Source organism: Chiloscyllium plagiosum, unplaced genomic scaffold (assembly GCF_037043375.1).
Source record: "Chiloscyllium plagiosum isolate Xiang-an unplaced genomic scaffold, Cpla_swu_hap1 HiC_scaffold_27, whole genome shotgun sequence".
NCBI lineage: Eukaryota > Metazoa > Chordata > Chondrichthyes > Orectolobiformes > Hemiscylliidae > Chiloscyllium > Chiloscyllium plagiosum.
Genome location: NW_028270165.1, coordinates 46,069,631 through 46,086,313, shown reverse-complemented (window position 1 = coordinate 46,086,313; position 16,683 = coordinate 46,069,631).

Below are 16,683 nucleotides of genomic sequence, written 5' to 3'. Positions count from 1 at the left end.
GTGTCTCTGCTTCCTCCTGTATTATAGAAAATAAAGGAGCTGGAGCAGCGTCACTGCTTCCCCCTGTATTATAGAAAATAAACGAGCTGCAGCAGCGTCACTGCTTCCTCCTGTATTATAGAAAATAAAGGAGCAGGAGCAGTGTCACAGCTTCCACCTGCATTATAGAAAATAAAGGAGCTGGAGCAGCGTCTCTGCTTCCTCCTGTATTATGGAAAATAAAGGAGCTGGAGCAGTGTCTCTCCTTCCTCCTGTATTATAGAAAATAAAGGAGCTGGAGCAGCGTCTCTGCTTCCTCCTGTATTATGGAAAATAAAGGAGCTGGAGCAGTGTCTCTGCTTCCTCCTGTATTATAGAAAATAAAGGAGCTGGAGCAGTGTCTCTGCTTCCTCCTGTATTATAGAAAATAAAGGAGCTGGAGCAGCGTCACTGCTTCCTCCTGTATTATAGAAAATAAAGGAGCAGGAGCAGTGTCACAGCTTCCACCTGCATTATAGAAAATAAAGGAGCTGGAGCAGCGTCTCTGCTTCCTCCTGTATTATGGAAAATAAAGGAGCTGGAGCAGTGTCTCTCCTTCCTCCTGTATTATAGAAAATAAAGGAGCTGGAGCAGCGTCTCTGCTTCCTCCTGTATTATGGAAAATAAAGGAGCTGGAGCAGTGTCTCTGCTTCCTCCTGTATTATAGAAAATAAAGGAGCTGGAGCAGTGTCTCTGCTTCCTCCTGTATTATAGAAAATAAACGAGCTGCAGCAGCGTCACTGCTTCCTCCTGTATTATAGAAAATAAAGGAGCAGAAGCAGTGTCACAGCTTCCACCTGCATTATAGAAAATAAAGGAGCTGGAGCAGCGTCTCTGCTTCCTCCTGTATTATGGAAAATAAAGGAGCTGGAGCAGTGTCTCTCCTTCCTCCTGTATTATAGAAAATAAAGGAGCTGGAGCAGCGTCACTGCTTCCTCCTGAATTATAGAAAACAAAAGGAGCTGGAGCAGCGTCACTTCTTCCTCCTGTATTATGGAAAATAACGGAAATGGAGCAATGTCTCTGCTTCCGCCTGTATTATAGAAAATAAAGGAGCTGGAGCAGCGTCTCTGCTTCCTCCTGTATTATGGAAAATAAAGGAGCTGGAGCAGTGTCTCTGCTTCCTCCTGTATTATAGAAAATAAAGGAGCTGGAGCAGTGTCTCTGCTTCCTCCTGTATTATAGAAAATAAAGGAGCTGGAGCAGCGTCACTGCTTCCCCTTGTATTATAGAAAATAAACGAGCTGCAGCAGCGTCACTGCTTCGTACTGTATTATAGAAAATAAAGGAGCTGGAGCAGTGTCACAGCATCCACCTGTATTATAGAAAATAAAGGAGCTGGAGCAGCGTCACTGCTTCCACCTGAATTATAGAAAATAAAGGAGCTGGAACAGCGTCACTGCGTCCTCCTGTATCATAGAAAATGAAGGAGCTGGAGCAGCGTCACTGCTTCCTCCTGTGTTATAGAAAATAAAGGAGATGGAGCAGCGTCACTGCTTCCTCCTGTATTATAGAAAATAAAGGAGCTGGAGCAGCGTCTCTGCTTCCTCCTGTATTATAGAAAATAAAGGAGCTGGAGCAGTGTCACTGCTTCCTCCTGTATAATAGAAAGTAAAGGAGCTGGAGCAGTGTCACTGCTTCCTCCTGTATTATAGAAAATAAAGGAGCTGGAGCAGCCCCTTTGCTTCCTCCTGTATTATTGAAAATAAAGGAGCTGGAGCAGTGCCACTGCTTCCTACTGTATTATAGAAAATAGAGGAGCTGGAGCAGCGTCTCTGCTTCCTCCTGTCTTATAGAAAATAAAGGAGCTGGAGCAGCGTCACTGCTTCCTCCTGTATTATGGAAAATAAAGGAGCTGGAGCAGCATCTCTGCTTGCACCTGAATTATAGAAAATAAAGGAGCTGGAGCAGCGTCACTGCTTCCTCCTGTATTATAGAAAATAAAGGAGCTGGAGCAGCGTCACTGCTTCCTCCTGTATTATAGAAAATAAAGAAGCTGGAGCAGCGTCTCTGCTTCCTCCTGTATTATAGAAAATAAAGGAGCTGGAGCAGCGTCACTGCTTCCTCCTGAATTATAGAAAACAAAAGGAGCTGGAGCAGCGTCACTGCTTCCTCCTGAATTATAGAAAACAAAAGGAGCTGGAGCAGCGTCACTGCTTCCTCCTGTATTATGGAAAATAACGGAAATGGAGCAATGTCTCTGCTTCCTCCTGTATTATAGAAAATAAAGGAGCTGGAGCAGCGTCTCTGCTTGCTCCTGTATTATGGAAAATAAAGGAGCTGGAGCAGTGTCTCTGCTTCCTCCTGTATTATAGAAAATAAAGGAGCTGGAGCAGTGTCTCTGCTTCCTCCTGTATTATAGAAAATAAAGGAGCTGGAGCAGCGTCACTGCTTCCCCCTGTACTATAGAAAATAAACGAGCTGCAGCAGCGTCACTGCTTCCTCCTGTATTATAGAAAATAAAGGAGCAGGAGCAGTGTCACAGCTTCCTCCTGCATTATAGAAAATAAAGGAGCTGGAGCAGCGTCTCTGCTTCCTCCTGTATTATGGAAAATAAAGGAGCTGGAGCAGTGTCTCTGCTTCCTCCTGTATTATAGAAAATAAAGGAGCTGGAGCAGCGTCTCTGCTTCCTCCTGTATTATAGAAAATAAAGGAGCTGGAGCAGTGTCTCTCCTTCCTCCTGTATGATAGAAAATAAAGGATCTGGAGCAGTGTCTCTGCTTCCTCCTGTATTATAGAAAATAAAGGAGCTGGAGCAGCGTCACTGCTTCCCCCTGTATTATAGAAAATAAAGGAGCTGCAGCAGCGTCACTGCTTCCTACTGTATTATAGAAAATAAAGGAGCTGGAGACGTGTCACTGCTTCCACCTGTATTATAGAAAATAAAGGAGATGGAGCAGTGTCTCTGCTTCCTCCTTTGTTATAGAAAATAATGGAGCTGGAGCAGTGTCACTGCTTCCACCTGTATTACAGAAAATAAAGGAGATGGAGCAGTGTCTCTGCTTCCACCTGTGTTATAGAAAATAAAGGAGATGGAGCAGTGTCTCTGCTTCCACCTGTATTATAAAAACTAAAGGAGCTGGAGCAGCGTCTCTGCTTCCTCCTGTATTATAGAAAATAAAGGAGCTGGGTCAGCGTCACTGCTTCCACCTGTATTATAGAAAATGAAGGAGCTGGAGCAGAGTCTCTGTTTCCTCCTGTATTAAAGAAAATAAAGGAGCTGGAGCAGCGTCACTGCTTCCTCCTGTATGATAGAAAATGAAGGAGCTGGAGCAGCGTCTCTGCTTCCACCTGTATTATAAAAAATAAAGGAGCTGGAGCAGCGTCTCTGCTTCCTCCTGTATTATAGAAAATAAAGGAGCTGGGTCAGCGTCACTGCTTCCTCCTGTATTATAGAAAATAAAGGAGCTGGAGCAGCGTCTCTGCTTCCTCCTGCATTATAGAAAATAAAGGAGTTGGAGCAGCGTCAATTCTTCCTCCTGAATTATAGAAAATAAAGGAGCTGGAGCAGCGTCACTGCTTCCTCCTGCATGATATAAAATAAAGGAGCTGGAGCAGCGTCACTGCTTCCTCCTGTATTATAGAAAATAAAGGAGCTGGAGCAGCATCACGGCTTCTCCCTGTATTATAGAAAGTAAAGGAGCTGGAGCAGCGTCAAATCTTCCTCCTGAATTATAGAAAATAAAGGAGCTGGAGCAGCGTCACTGCTTCCCCCTGTATTATATAAAATAAAGGAGCTGGAGCAGCATCACGGCTTCCCCCTGTATTATAGAAAATAAAGGAGCTGGAGCAGCGTCACTGCTTCCTCCTGTATTATAGAAAATAAAGGAACTGGAGCAGCGTCTCTGCGTCCTCCTGTATTATAGAAAATAAAGGAGCTGGAGCAGCGTCACTGCTTCCTCCTGTATTATAGAAAATAAAGGAGCTGGAGCAGCGTCTCTGCTTCCTCCTGTATTATAGAAAATAAAGGAGCTGGAGCAGCGTCACTGCTTCCTCCTGTATTATAGAAAATGAAGGAGCTGGAGCAGCGTCTCTGCTTCCTCCTGTATTATAGAAAATAAAGGAGCTGGAGCAGCGTCTCTGCTTCCTCCTGTATGAAAGAAAATAAAGGAGGTGGAGCAGCGTCACCGCTTCCTCCTGTATGATAGAAAATAAAGGAGCTGGAGCAGTGTCTCTGCTTCCTCCTGTATTATAGAAAATAAAGGAGCTGGAGTAGTGTCTCTGCTTCCTCCTGTATGATAGAAAATGAAGGAGCTGGAGCAGCGTCACTGCTTCCCCCTGTATTATCGAAAATAAACGAGCTGGAGCAGCGTCACTGCTTACTCCTCTTTTAGAGAAAATGAAGGAGCTGGAGCAGCGTCACTGCTTCCTCCTGTATTATAGAAAATAAAGGAGATGGAGCATCGTCACTGCTTCCTCCTGTATTATAGAAAATAAAGAAGCTGGAGCAGCGTCTCTGCTTCCTCCTGTATTATAGATAATAAAGGAGCTGGAGCATCGTCACTGCTTCCTCCTGTATTATAGAAAATAAAGGAGCTGGAGCAGCGTCACTGCTTCCTCCTGTAATATAGAAAATAAAGGAGCTGGAGCAGCGTCTCTGCTTCCCCCTGTATTATCGAAAATAAACGAGCTGGAGCAGCGTCACTGCTTACTCCTGTATTAGAGAAAATGAAGGAGCTGGAGCAGCGTCACTGCTTCTCCCTGTATTATAGAAAGTAAAGGAGCTGGAGCAGCGTCAAATCTTCCTCCTGAATTATAGAAAATAAAGGAGCTGGAGCAGCGTCACTGCTTCCCCCTGTATTATATAAAATAAAGGAGCTGGAGCAGCATCACGGCTTCCCCCTGTATTATAGAAAATAAAGGAGCTGGAGCAGCGTCACTGCTTCCTCCTGTATTATAGAAAATAAAGGAACTGGAGCAGCGTCTCTGCGTCCTCCTGTATTATAGAAAATAAAGGAGCTGGAGCAGCGTCACTGCTTCCTCCTGTATTATAGAAAATAAAGGAGCTGGAGCAGCGTCTCTGCTTCCTCCTGTATTATAGAAAATAAAGGAGCTGGAGCAGCGTCACTGCTTCCTCCTGTATTATAGAAAATGAAGGAGCTGGAGCAGCGTCTCTGCTTCCTCCTGTATTATAGAAAATAAAGGAGCTGGAGCAGCGTCTCTGCTTCCTCCTGTATGAAAGAAAATAAAGGAGGTGGAGCAGCGTCACCGCTTCCTCCTGTATGATAGAAAATAAAGGAGCTGGAGCAGTGTCTCTGCTTCCTCCTGTATTATAGAAAATAAAGGAGCTGGAGTAGTGTCTCTGCTTCCTCCTGTATGATAGAAAATGAAGGAGCTGGAGCAGCGTCACTGCTTCCCCCTGTATTATCGAAAATAAACGAGCTGGAGCAGCGTCACTGCTTACTCCTGTATTAGAGAAAATGAAGGAGCTGGAGCAGCGTCACTGCTTCCTCCTGTATTATAGAAAATAAAGGAGATGGAGCATCGTCACTGCTTCCTCCTGTATTATAGAAAATAAAGAAGCTGGAGCAGCGTCTCTGCTTCCTCCTGTATTATAGATAATAAAGGAGCTGGAGCATCGTCACTGCTTCCTCCTGTATTATAGAAAATAAAGGAGCTGGAGCAGCGTCACTGCTTCCTCCTGTAATATAGAAAATAAAGGAGCTGGAGCAGCGTCTCTGCTTCCTCCTGTATTATAGAAATTAAAGGAGTTGGAGCAGCGTCACCGCTTCCCCCTGTATTATGGAAAATAAAGGAGCTGGAGCAGCGTCTCTGCTTCCTCCTGTATTATAGAAAATAAAGGAGCTGGAGCAGCGTCACTGCTTCCCCCTGTATTATAGAAAATAAACGAGCTGCAGCAGCGTCACTGCTTCCTACTGTATTATAGAAAATAAAGGAGCTGGAGCAGTGTCACAGCTTCCACCTGTATTATAGAAAATAAAGGAGCTGGAGCAGCGTCACTGCTTCCTCCTGTATTATGGAAAATAAAGCAGCTGGAGCAGTGTCTCTGCTTCCTCCCGTATTCTAGAAAATAAAGGAGCTGGAGCAGCGTCTCTGCTTCCTCCTGTATTATGGAAAATAAAGGAGCTGGAGCAGTGTCTCTCCTTCCTCCTGTATGATAGAAAATAAAGGATCTGGAGCAGTGTCTCTGCTTCCTCCTGTATTATAGAAAATAAAGGAGTTGGAGCAGCGTCACCGCTTCCCCCTATATTATGGAAAATAAAGGAGCTGGAGCAGCGTCTCTGCTTCCTCCTGTATGAAAGAAAATAAAGGAGCTGGAGCAGCGTCACTGCTTCCTCCTGTATGAAAGAAAATAAAGGAGCTGGCGCAGCGTCACTGCTTCCTCCTGTATGATAGAAAATAAAGGAGCTGGAGCAGCGTCTCTGCTTCCTCCTGTATTATAGAAAATAAAGGAGCTGGAGCAGCGTCACTGCTTCCTCCTGTATTAGAGAAAATGAACGAGCTGGAGCAGCGTCTCTGCTTCGTCCTGTATTATAGAAAATAAAGGAGCAGGAGCATCGTCTCTGCTTCCTCCTGTATTATAGAAAATAAAGGAGCTGGAGCAGTGTCTCTCCTTCCTCCTGTATGATAGAAAATAAAGGATCTGGAGCAGTGTCTCTGCTTCCTCCTGTATTATAGAAAATAAAGGAGCTGGAGCAGCGTCACTGCTTCCCCCTGTATTATAGAAAATAAAGGAGCTGCAGCAGCGTCACTGCTTCCTACTGTATTATAGAAAATAAAGGAGCTGGAGAAGTGTCACTGCTTCCACTTGTGTTATAGAAAATAAAGGAACTGGAGCAGTGTCTCTGCGTTCTCCTGTATTATAGAAAATAAAGGAGCTGGAGCAGCGTCTCTGCTTCCTCCTGTATTATGGAAAATAAAGGAGCTGGAGCAGTGTCTCTGCTTCCTCCTGTATTATAGAAAATAAAGGAGCTGGAGCAGCGTCTCTGCTTCCTCCTGTATTATAGAAAATAAAGGAGCTGGAGCAGCGTCTCTCCTTCCTCCTGTATTATAGAAAATAAAGGAGCTGGAGCAGCGTCACTGCTTCCTCCTGAATTATAGAAAACAAAAGGAGCTGGAGCAGCGTCACTTCTTCCTCCTGTATTATGGAAAATAACGGAAATGGAGCAATGTCTCTGCTTCCGCCTGTATTATAGAAAATAAAGGAGCTGGAGCAGCGTCTCTGCTTCCTTCTGTATTATGGAAAATAAAGGAGCTGGAGCAGTGTCTCTGCTTCCTCCTGTATTATAGAAAATAAAGGAGCTGGAGCAGTGTCTCTGCTTCCTCCTGTATTATAGAAAATAAAGGAGCTGGAGCAGCGTCACTGCTTCCCCCTGTATTATAGAAAATAAACGAGCTGCAGCAGCGTCACTGCTTCGTACTGTATTATAGAAAATAAAGGAGCTGGAGCAGTGTCACAGCTTCCACCTGCATTATAGAAAATAAAGGAGCTGGAGCAGCGTCACTGCTTCCACCTGAATTATAGAAAATAAAGGAGCTGGATCAGCGTCACTGCGTCCTCTTGTATCAAGAAAATGAAGGAGCTGGAGCAGCGTCACTGCTTCCTCCTGTGTTATAGAAAATAAAGGAGATGGAGCAGCGTCACTGCTTCCTCCTGTATTATAGAAAATAAAGGAGCTGGAGCAGCGTCTCTGCTTCCTCCTGTATTATAGAAAATAAAGGAGCTGGAGCAGTGTCACTGCTTCCTCCTGTATTATAGAAAATAAAGGAGCTGGAGCAGCCCCTTCGCTTCCTCCTGTATTATTGAAAATAAAGGAGCTGGAGCAGTGCCACTGCTTCCTACTGTATTATAGAAAATAGAGGAGCTGGAGCAGCGTCTCTGCTTCCTCCTGTCTTATAGAAAATAAAGGAGCTGGAGCAGCGTCACTGCTTCCTCCTGTATTATGGAAAATAAAGGAGCTGGAGCAGCATCTCTGCTTGCACCTGAATTATAGAAAATAAAGGAGCTGGAGCAGCGTCACTGCTTCCTCCTGTATTATAGAAAATAAAGGAGCTGGAGCAGCGTCACTGCTTCCTCCTGTATTATTGAAAATAAAGAAGCTGGAGCAGCGTCACTGCTTCCTCCTGTATTATAGAAAATAAAGGAGCTGGAGCAGCGTCACTGCTTCCTCCTGTATTATAGAAAATAAAGAAGCTGGAGCAGCGTCACTGCTTCCTCCTGTATTATAGAAAATAAAGAAGCTGGAGCAGCGTCTCTGCTTCCTCCTGTATTATAGAAAATAAAGGAGCTGGAGCAGCGTCACTGCTTCCTCCTGAATTATAGAAAACAAAAGGAGCTGGAGCAGCGTCACTGCTTCCTCCTGAATTATAGAAAACAAAAGGAGCTGGAGCAGCGTCACTGCTTCCTCCTGTATTATGGAAAATAACGGAAATGGAGCAATGTCTCTGCTTCCTCCTGTATTATAGAAAATAAAGGAGCTGGAGCAGCGTCTCTGCTTCCTCCTGTATTATGGAAAATAAAGGAGCTGGAGCAGTGTCTCTGCTTCCTCCTGTATTATAGAAAACAAAAGGAGCTGGAGCAGTGTCTCTGCTTCCGCCTGTATTATAGAAAATAAAGGAGCTGGAGCAGCGTCTCTGCTTCCTTCTGTATTATGGAAAATAAAGGAGCTGGAGCAGTGTCTCTGCTTCCTCCTGTATTATAGAAAATAAAGGAGCTGGAGCAGTGTCTCTGCTTCCTCCTGTATTATAGAAAATAAAGGAGATGGAGCAGCGTCACTGCTTCCCCCTGTATTATAGAAAATAAACGAGCTGCAGCAGCGTCACTGCTTCGTACTGTATTATAGAAAATAAAGGAGCTGGAGCAGTGTCACAGCTTCCACCTGCATTATAGAAAATAAAGGAGCTGGAGCAGCGTCACTGCTTCCACCTGAATTATAGAAAATAAAGGAGCTGGATCAGCGTCACTGCGTCCTCTTGTATCAAGAAAATGAAGGAGCTGGAGCAGCGTCACTGCTTCCTCCTGTGTTATAGAAAATAAAGGAGATGGAGCAGCGTCACTGCTTCCTCCTGTATTATAGAAAATAAAGGAGCTGGAGCAGCGTCTCTGCTTCCTCCTGTATTATAGAAAATAAAGGAGCTGGAGCAGTGTCACTGCTTCCTCCTGTATTATAGAAAATAAAGGAGCTGGAGCAGCCCCTTCGCTTCCTCCTGTATTATTGAAAATAAAGGAGCTGGAGCAGTGCCACTGCTTCCTACTGTATTATAGAAAATAGAGGAGCTGGAGCAGCGTCTCTGCTTCCTCCTGTCTTATAGAAAATAAAGGAGCTGGAGCAGCGTCACTGCTTCCTCCTGTATTATGGAAAATAAAGGAGCTGGAGCAGCATCTCTGCTTGCACCTGAATTATAGAAAATAAAGGAGCTGGAGCAGCGTCACTGCTTCCTCCTGTATTATAGAAAATAAAGGAGCTGGAGCAGCGTCACTGCTTCCTCCTGTATTATTGAAAATAAAGAAGCTGGAGCAGCGTCACTGCTTCCTCCTGTATTATAGAAAATAAAGGAGCTGGAGCAGCGTCACTGCTTCCTCCTGTATTATAGAAAATAAAGAAGCTGGAGCAGCGTCACTGCTTCCTCCTGTATTATAGAAAATAAAGAAGCTGGAGCAGCGTCTCTGCTTCCTCCTGTATTATAGAAAATAAAGGAGCTGGAGCAGCGTCACTGCTTCCTCCTGAATTATAGAAAACAAAAGGAGCTGGAGCAGCGTCACTGCTTCCTCCTGAATTATAGAAAACAAAAGGAGCTGGAGCAGCGTCACTGCTTCCTCCTGTATTATGGAAAATAACGGAAATGGAGCAATGTCTCTGCTTCCTCCTGTATTATAGAAAATAAAGGAGCTGGAGCAGCGTCTCTGCTTCCTCCTGTATTATGGAAAATAAAGGAGCTGGAGCAGTGTCTCTGCTTCCTCCTGTATTATAGAAAACAAAAGGAGCTGGAGCAGTGTCTCTGCTTCCTCCTGTATTATAGAAAATAAAGGAGCTGGAGCAGCGTCACTGCTTCCCCCTGTATTATAGAAAATAAACGAGCTGCAGCAGCGTCACTGCTTCCTCCTGTATTATAGAAAATAAAGGAGCAGGAGCAGTGTCACAGCTTCCACCTGCATTATAGAAAATAAAGGAGCTGGAGCAGCGTCTCTGCTTCCTCCTGTATTATGGAAAATAAAGGAGCTGGAGCAGTGTCTCTCCTTCCTCCTGTATTATAGAAAATAAAGGAGCTGGAGCAGCGTCTCTGCTTCCTCCTGTATTATGGAAAATAAAGGAGCTGGAGCAGTGTCTCTGCTTCCTCCTGTATTATAGAAAATAAAGGAGCTGGAGCAGTGTCTCTGCTTCCTCCTGTATTATAGAAAATAAAGGAGCTGGAGCAGCGTCACTGCTTCCTACTGTATTATAGAAAATAAAGGAGCTGGAGAAGTGTCACTGCTTCCACTTGTGTTATAGAAAATAAAGGAACTGGAGCAGTGTCTCTGCGTTCTCCTGTATTATAGAAAATAAAGGAGCTGGAGCAGCGTCTCTGCTTCCTCCTGTATTATGGAAAATAAAGGAGCTGGAGCAGTGTCTCTGCTTCCTCCTGTATTATAGAAAATAAAGGAGCTGGAGCAGCGTCTCTGCTTCCTCCTGTATTATAGAAAATAAAGGAGCTGGAGCAGTGTCTCTCCTTCCTCCTGTATTATAGAAAATAAAGGAGCTGGAGCAGCGTCACTGCTTCCTCCTGAATTATAGAAAACAAAAGGAGCTGGAGCAGCGTCACTTCTTCCTCCTGTATTATGGAAAATAACGGAAATGGAGCAATGTCTCTGCTTCCGCCTGTATTATAGAAAATAAAGGAGCTGGAGCAGCGTCTCTGCTTCCTTCTGTATTATGGAAAATAAAGGAGCTGGAGCAGTGTCTCTGCTTCCTCCTGTATTATAGAAAATAAAGGAGCTGGAGCAGTGTCTCTGCTTCCTCCTGTATTATAGAAAATAAAGGAGCTGGAGCAGCGTCACTGCTTCCCCCTGTATTATAGAAAATAAACGAGCTGCAGCAGCGTCACTGCTTCGTACTGTATTATAGAAAATAAAGGAGCTGGAGCAGTGTCACAGCTTCCACCTGCATTATAGAAAATAAAGGAGCTGGAGCAGCGTCACTGCTTCCACCTGAATTATAGAAAATAAAGGAGCTGGAACAGCGTCACTGCGTCCTCTTGTATCAAGAAAATGAAGGAGCTGGAGCAGCGTCACTGCTTCCTCCTGTGTTATAGAAAATAAAGGAGATGGAGCAGCGTCACTGCTTCCTCCTGTATTATAGAAAATAAAGGAGCTGGAGCAGCGTCTCTGCTTCCTCCTGTATTATAGAAAATAAAGGAGCTGGAGCAGTGTCACTGCTTCCTCCTGTATTATAGAAAATAAAGGAGCTGGAGCAGCCCCTTTGCTTCCTCCTGTATTATTGAAAATAAAGGAGCTGGAGCAGTGCCACTGCTTCCTACTGTATTATAGAAAATAGAGGAGCTGGAGCAGCGTCTCTGCTTCCTCCTGTCTTATAGAAAATAAAGGAGCTGGAGCAGCGTCACTGCTTCCTCCTGTATTATGGAAAATAAAGGAGCTGGAGCAGCATCTCTGCTTGCACCTGAATTATAGAAAATAAAGGAGCTGGAGCAGCGTCACTGCTTCCTCCTGTATTATAGAAAATAAAGGAGCTGGAGCAGCGTCACTGCTTCCTCCTGTATTATTGAAAATAAAGAAGCTGGAGCAGCGTCACTGCTTCCTCCTGTATTATAGAAAATAAAGGAGCTGGAGCAGCGTCACTGCTTCCTCCTGTATTATAGAAAATAAAGAAGCTGGAGCAGCGTCACTGCTTCGTCCTGTATTATAGAAAATAAAGAAGCTGGAGCAGCGTCTCTGCTTCCTCCTGTATTATAGAAAATAAAGGAGCTGGAGCAGCGTCACTGCTTCCTCCTGAATTATAGAAAACAAAAGGAGCTGGAGCAGCGTCACTGCTTCCTCCTGAATTATAGAAAACAAAAGGAGCTGGAGCAGCGTCACTGCTTCCTCCTGTATTATGGAAAATAACGGAAATGGAGCAATGTCTCTGCTTCCTCCTGTATTATAGAAAATAAAGGAGCTGGAGCAGCGTCTCTGCTTCCTCCTGTATTATGGAAAATAAAGGAGCTGGAGCAGTGTCTCTGCTTCCTCCTGTATTATAGAAAACAAAAGGAGCTGGAGCAGTGTCTCTGCTTCCTCCTGTATTATAGAAAATAAAGGAGCTGGAGCAGCGTCACTGCTTCCCCCTGTATTATAGAAAATAAACGAGCTGCAGCAGCGTCACTGCTTCCTCCTGTATTATAGAAAATAAAGGAGCAGGAGCAGTGTCACAGCTTCCACCTGCATTATAGAAAATAAAGGAGCTGGAGCAGCGTCTCTGCTTCCTCCTGTATTATGGAAAATAAAGGAGCTGGAGCAGTGTCTCTCCTTCCTCCTGTATTATAGAAAATAAAGGAGCTGGAGCAGCGTCTCTGCTTCCTCCTGTATTATGGAAAATAAAGGAGCTGGAGCAGTGTCTCTGCTTCCTCCTGTATTATAGAAAATAAAGGAGCTGGAGCAGTGTCTCTGCTTCCTCCTGTATTATAGAAAATAAAGGAGCTGGAGCAGCGTCACTGCTTCCCCCTGTATTATAGAAAATAAACGAGCTGCAGCAGCGTCACTGCTTCCTCCTGTATTATAGAAAATAAAGGAGCAGGAGCAGTGTCACAGCTTCCACCTGCATTATAGAAAATAAAGGAGCTGGAGCAGCGTCTCTGCTTCCTCCTGTATTATGGAAAATAAAGGAGCTGGAGCAGTGTCTCTCCTTCCTCCTGTATTATAGAAAATAAAGGAGCTGGAGCAGCGTCACTGCTTCCTCCTGAATTATAGAAAACAAAAGGAGCTGGAGCAGCGTCACTTCTTCCTCCTGTATTATGGAAAATAACGGAAATGGAGCAATGTCTCTGCTTCCGCCTGTATTATAGAAAATAAAGGAGCTGGAGCAGCGTCTCTGCTTCCTCCTGTATTATGGAAAATAAAGGAGCTGGAGCAGTGTCTCTGCTTCCTCCTGTATTATAGAAAATAAAGGAGCTGGAGCAGTGTCTCTGCTTCCTCCTGTATTATAGAAAATAAAGGAGCTGGAGCAGCGTCACTGCTTCCCCCTGTATTATAGAAAATAAACGAGCTGCAGCAGCGTCACTGCTTCGTACTGTATTATAGAAAATAAAGGAGCTGGAGCAGTGTCACAGCTTCCACCTGTATTATAGAAAATAAAGGAGCTGGAGCAGCGTCACTGCTTCCACCTGAATTATAGAAAATAAAGGAGCTGGAACAGCGTCACTGCGTCCTCCTGTATCATAGAAAATGAAGGAGCTGGAGCAGCGTCACTGCTTCCTCCTGTGTTATAGAAAATAAAGGAGATGGAGCAGCGTCACTGCTTCCTCCTGTATTATAGAAAATAAAGGAGCTGGAGCAGCGTCTCTGCTTCCTCCTGTATTATAGAAAATAAAGGAGCTGGAGCAGTGTCACTGCTTCCTCCTGTATAATAGAAAGTAAAGGAGCTGGAGCAGTGTCACTGCTTCCTCCTGTATTATAGAAAATAAAGGAGCTGGAGCAGCCCCTTTGCTTCCTCCTGTATTATTGAAAATAAAGGAGCTGGAGCAGTGCCACTGCTTCCTACTGTATTATAGAAAATAGAGGAGCTGGAGCAGCGTCTCTGCTTCCTCCTGTATTATAGAAAATAAAGGAGCTGGAGCAGCGTCACTGCTTCCTCCTGTATTATGGAAAATAAAGGAGCTGGAGCAGCATCTCTGCTTGCACCTGAATTATAGAAAATAAAAGAGCTGGAGCAGCGTCACTGCTTCCTCCTGTATTATAGAAAATAAAGGAGCTGGAGCAGCGTCACTGCTTCCTCCTGTATTATAGAAAATAAAGAAGCTGGAGCAGCGTCACTGCTTCCTCCTGTATTATAGAAAATAAAGGAGCTGGAGCAGCGTCACTGCTTCCTCCTGTATTATAGAAAATAAAGAAGCTGGAGCAGCGTCACTGCTTCCTCCTGTATTATAGAAAATAAAGAAGCTGGAGCAGCGTCTCTGCTTCCTCCTGTATTATAGAAAATAAAGGAGCTGGAGCAGCGTCACTGCTTCCTCCTGAATTATAGAAAACAAAAGGAGCTGGAGCAGCGTCACTGCTTCCTCCTGAATTATAGAAAACAAAAGGAGCTGGAGCAGTGTCTCTCCTTCCTCCTGTATTATAGAAAATAAAGGAGCTGGAGCAATGTCTCTGCTTCCTCCTGAATGATAGAAAACAAAAGGAGCTGGAGCAGCGTCTCTGCTTCCTCCTGTATTATGGAAAATAAAGGAGCTGGAGCAGTGTCTCTGCTTCCTCCTGTATTATAGAAAATAAAGGAGCTGGAGCAGCGTCTCTGCTTCCTTCTGTATTATAGAAAATAAAGGAGCTGGAGCAGCGTCACTGCTTCCCCCTGTATTATAGAAAATAAAGGAGCTGCAGCAGCGTCATTGCTTCCTACTGTATTATAGAAAATAAAGGAGCTGGAGAAGTGTCACTGCTTCCACTTGTGTTATAGAAAATAAAGGAAATGGAGCAGTGTCTCTGCGTTCTCCTGTATTATAGAAAATAAAGGAGCTGGAGCAGCGTCTCTGCTTCCTCCTGTATTATGGAAAATAAAGGAGCTGGAGCAGTGTCTCTGTTTCCTCCTGTATTATAGAAAATAAAGGAGCTGGAGCAGCGTCTCTGCTTCCTCCTGTATTATAGAAAATAAAGGAGCTGGAGCAGTGTCTCTCCTTCCTCCTGTATTATAGAAAATAAAGGAGCTGGAGCAGCGTCACTGCTTCCTCCTGAATTATAGAAAACAAAAGGAGCTGGAGCAGCGTCACTGCTTCCTCCTCTATTATGGAAAATAACGGAAATGGAGCAATGTCTCTGCTTCCGCCTGTATTATAGAAATTAAAGGAGCTGGAGCAGCGTCTCTGCTTCCTCCTGTATTATGGAAAATAAAGGAGCTGGAGCAGTGTCTCTGCTTCCTCCAGTATTATAGAAAATAAAGGAGCTGGAGCAGTGTCTCTGCTTCCTCCTGTATTATAGAAAATAAAGGAGCTGGAGCAGCGTCACTGCTTCCCCCTGTATTATAGAAAATAAACGAGCTGCAGCAGCGTCACTGCTTCGTACTGTATTATAGAAAATAAAGGAGCTGGAGCAGTGTCACAGCTTCCACCTGCATTATAGAAAATAAAGGAGCTGGAGCAGCGTCACTGCTTCCTCCTGAATTATAGAAAATAAAGGAGCTGGAACAGCGTCACTGCGTCCTCCTGTATCATAGAAAATGAAGGAGCTGGAGCAGCGTCACTGCTTCCTCCTGTGTTATAGAAAATAAAGGAGATGGAGCAGCGTCACTGCTTCCTCCTGTATTATAGAAAATAAAGGAGCTGGAGCAGCGTCTCTGCTTCCTCCTGTATTATAGAAAATAAAGGAGCTGGAGCGGTGTCACTGCTTCCTCCTGTATAATAGAAAGTAAAGGAGCTGGAGCAGTGTCACTGCTTCCTCCTGTATTATAGAAAATAAAGGAGCTGGAGCAGCCCCTTTGCTTCCTCCTGTATTATTGAAAATAAAGGAGCTGGAGCAGTGCCACTGCTTCCTACTGTATTATAGAAAATAGAGGAGCTGGAGCAGCGTCTCTGCTTCCTCCTGTATTATAGAAAATAAAGGAGCTGGAGCAGCGTCACTGCTTCCTCCTGTATTATGGAAAATAAAGGAGCTGGAGCAGCATCTCTGCTTGCACCTGAATTATAGAAAATAAAGGAGCTGGAGCAGCGTCACTGCTTCCTCCTGTATTATAGAAAATAAAGGAGCTGGAGCAGCGTCACTGCTTCCTCCTGTATTATAGAAAATAAAGAAGCTGGAGCAGCGTCACTGCTTCCTCCTGTATTATAGAAAATAAAGAAGCTGGAGCAGCGTCTCTGCTTCCTCCTGTATTATAGAAAATAAAGGAGCTGGAGCAGCGTCACTGCTTCCTCCTGAATTATAGAAAACAAAAGGAGCTGGAGCAGCGTCACTGCTTCCTCCTGAATTATAGAAAACAAAAGGAGCTGGAGCAGCGTCACTGATTCCTCCTGTATTATGGAAAATAACGGAAATGGAGCAATGTCTCTGCTTCCTCCTGTATTATAGAAAATAAAGGAGCTGGAGCAGCGTCTCTGCTTCCTCCTGTATTATGGAAAATAAAGGAGCTGGAGCAGTGTCTCTGCTTCCTCCTGTATTATAGAAAATAAAGGAGCTGGAGCAGTGTCTCTGCTTCCTCCTGTATTATAGAAAATAAAGGAGCTGGAGCAGCGTCACTGCTTCCCCATGTCTTTTAGAAAATAAACGAGCTGCAGCAGCGTCACTGCTTCCTCCTGTATTATAGAAAATAAAGGAGCAGGAGCAGTGTCACAGCTTCCACCTGCATTATAGAAAATAAAGGAGCTGGAGCAGCGTCTCTGCTTCCTCCTGTATTATGGAAAATAAAGGAGCTGGAGCAGTGTCTCTGCTTCCTCCTGTATTATAGAAAATAAAGGAGTTGGAGCAGCGTCTCTGCTTCCTCCTGTATTATAGAAAATAAAGGAGCTGGAGCAGTGTCTCTCCTTCCTCCTGTATGATAG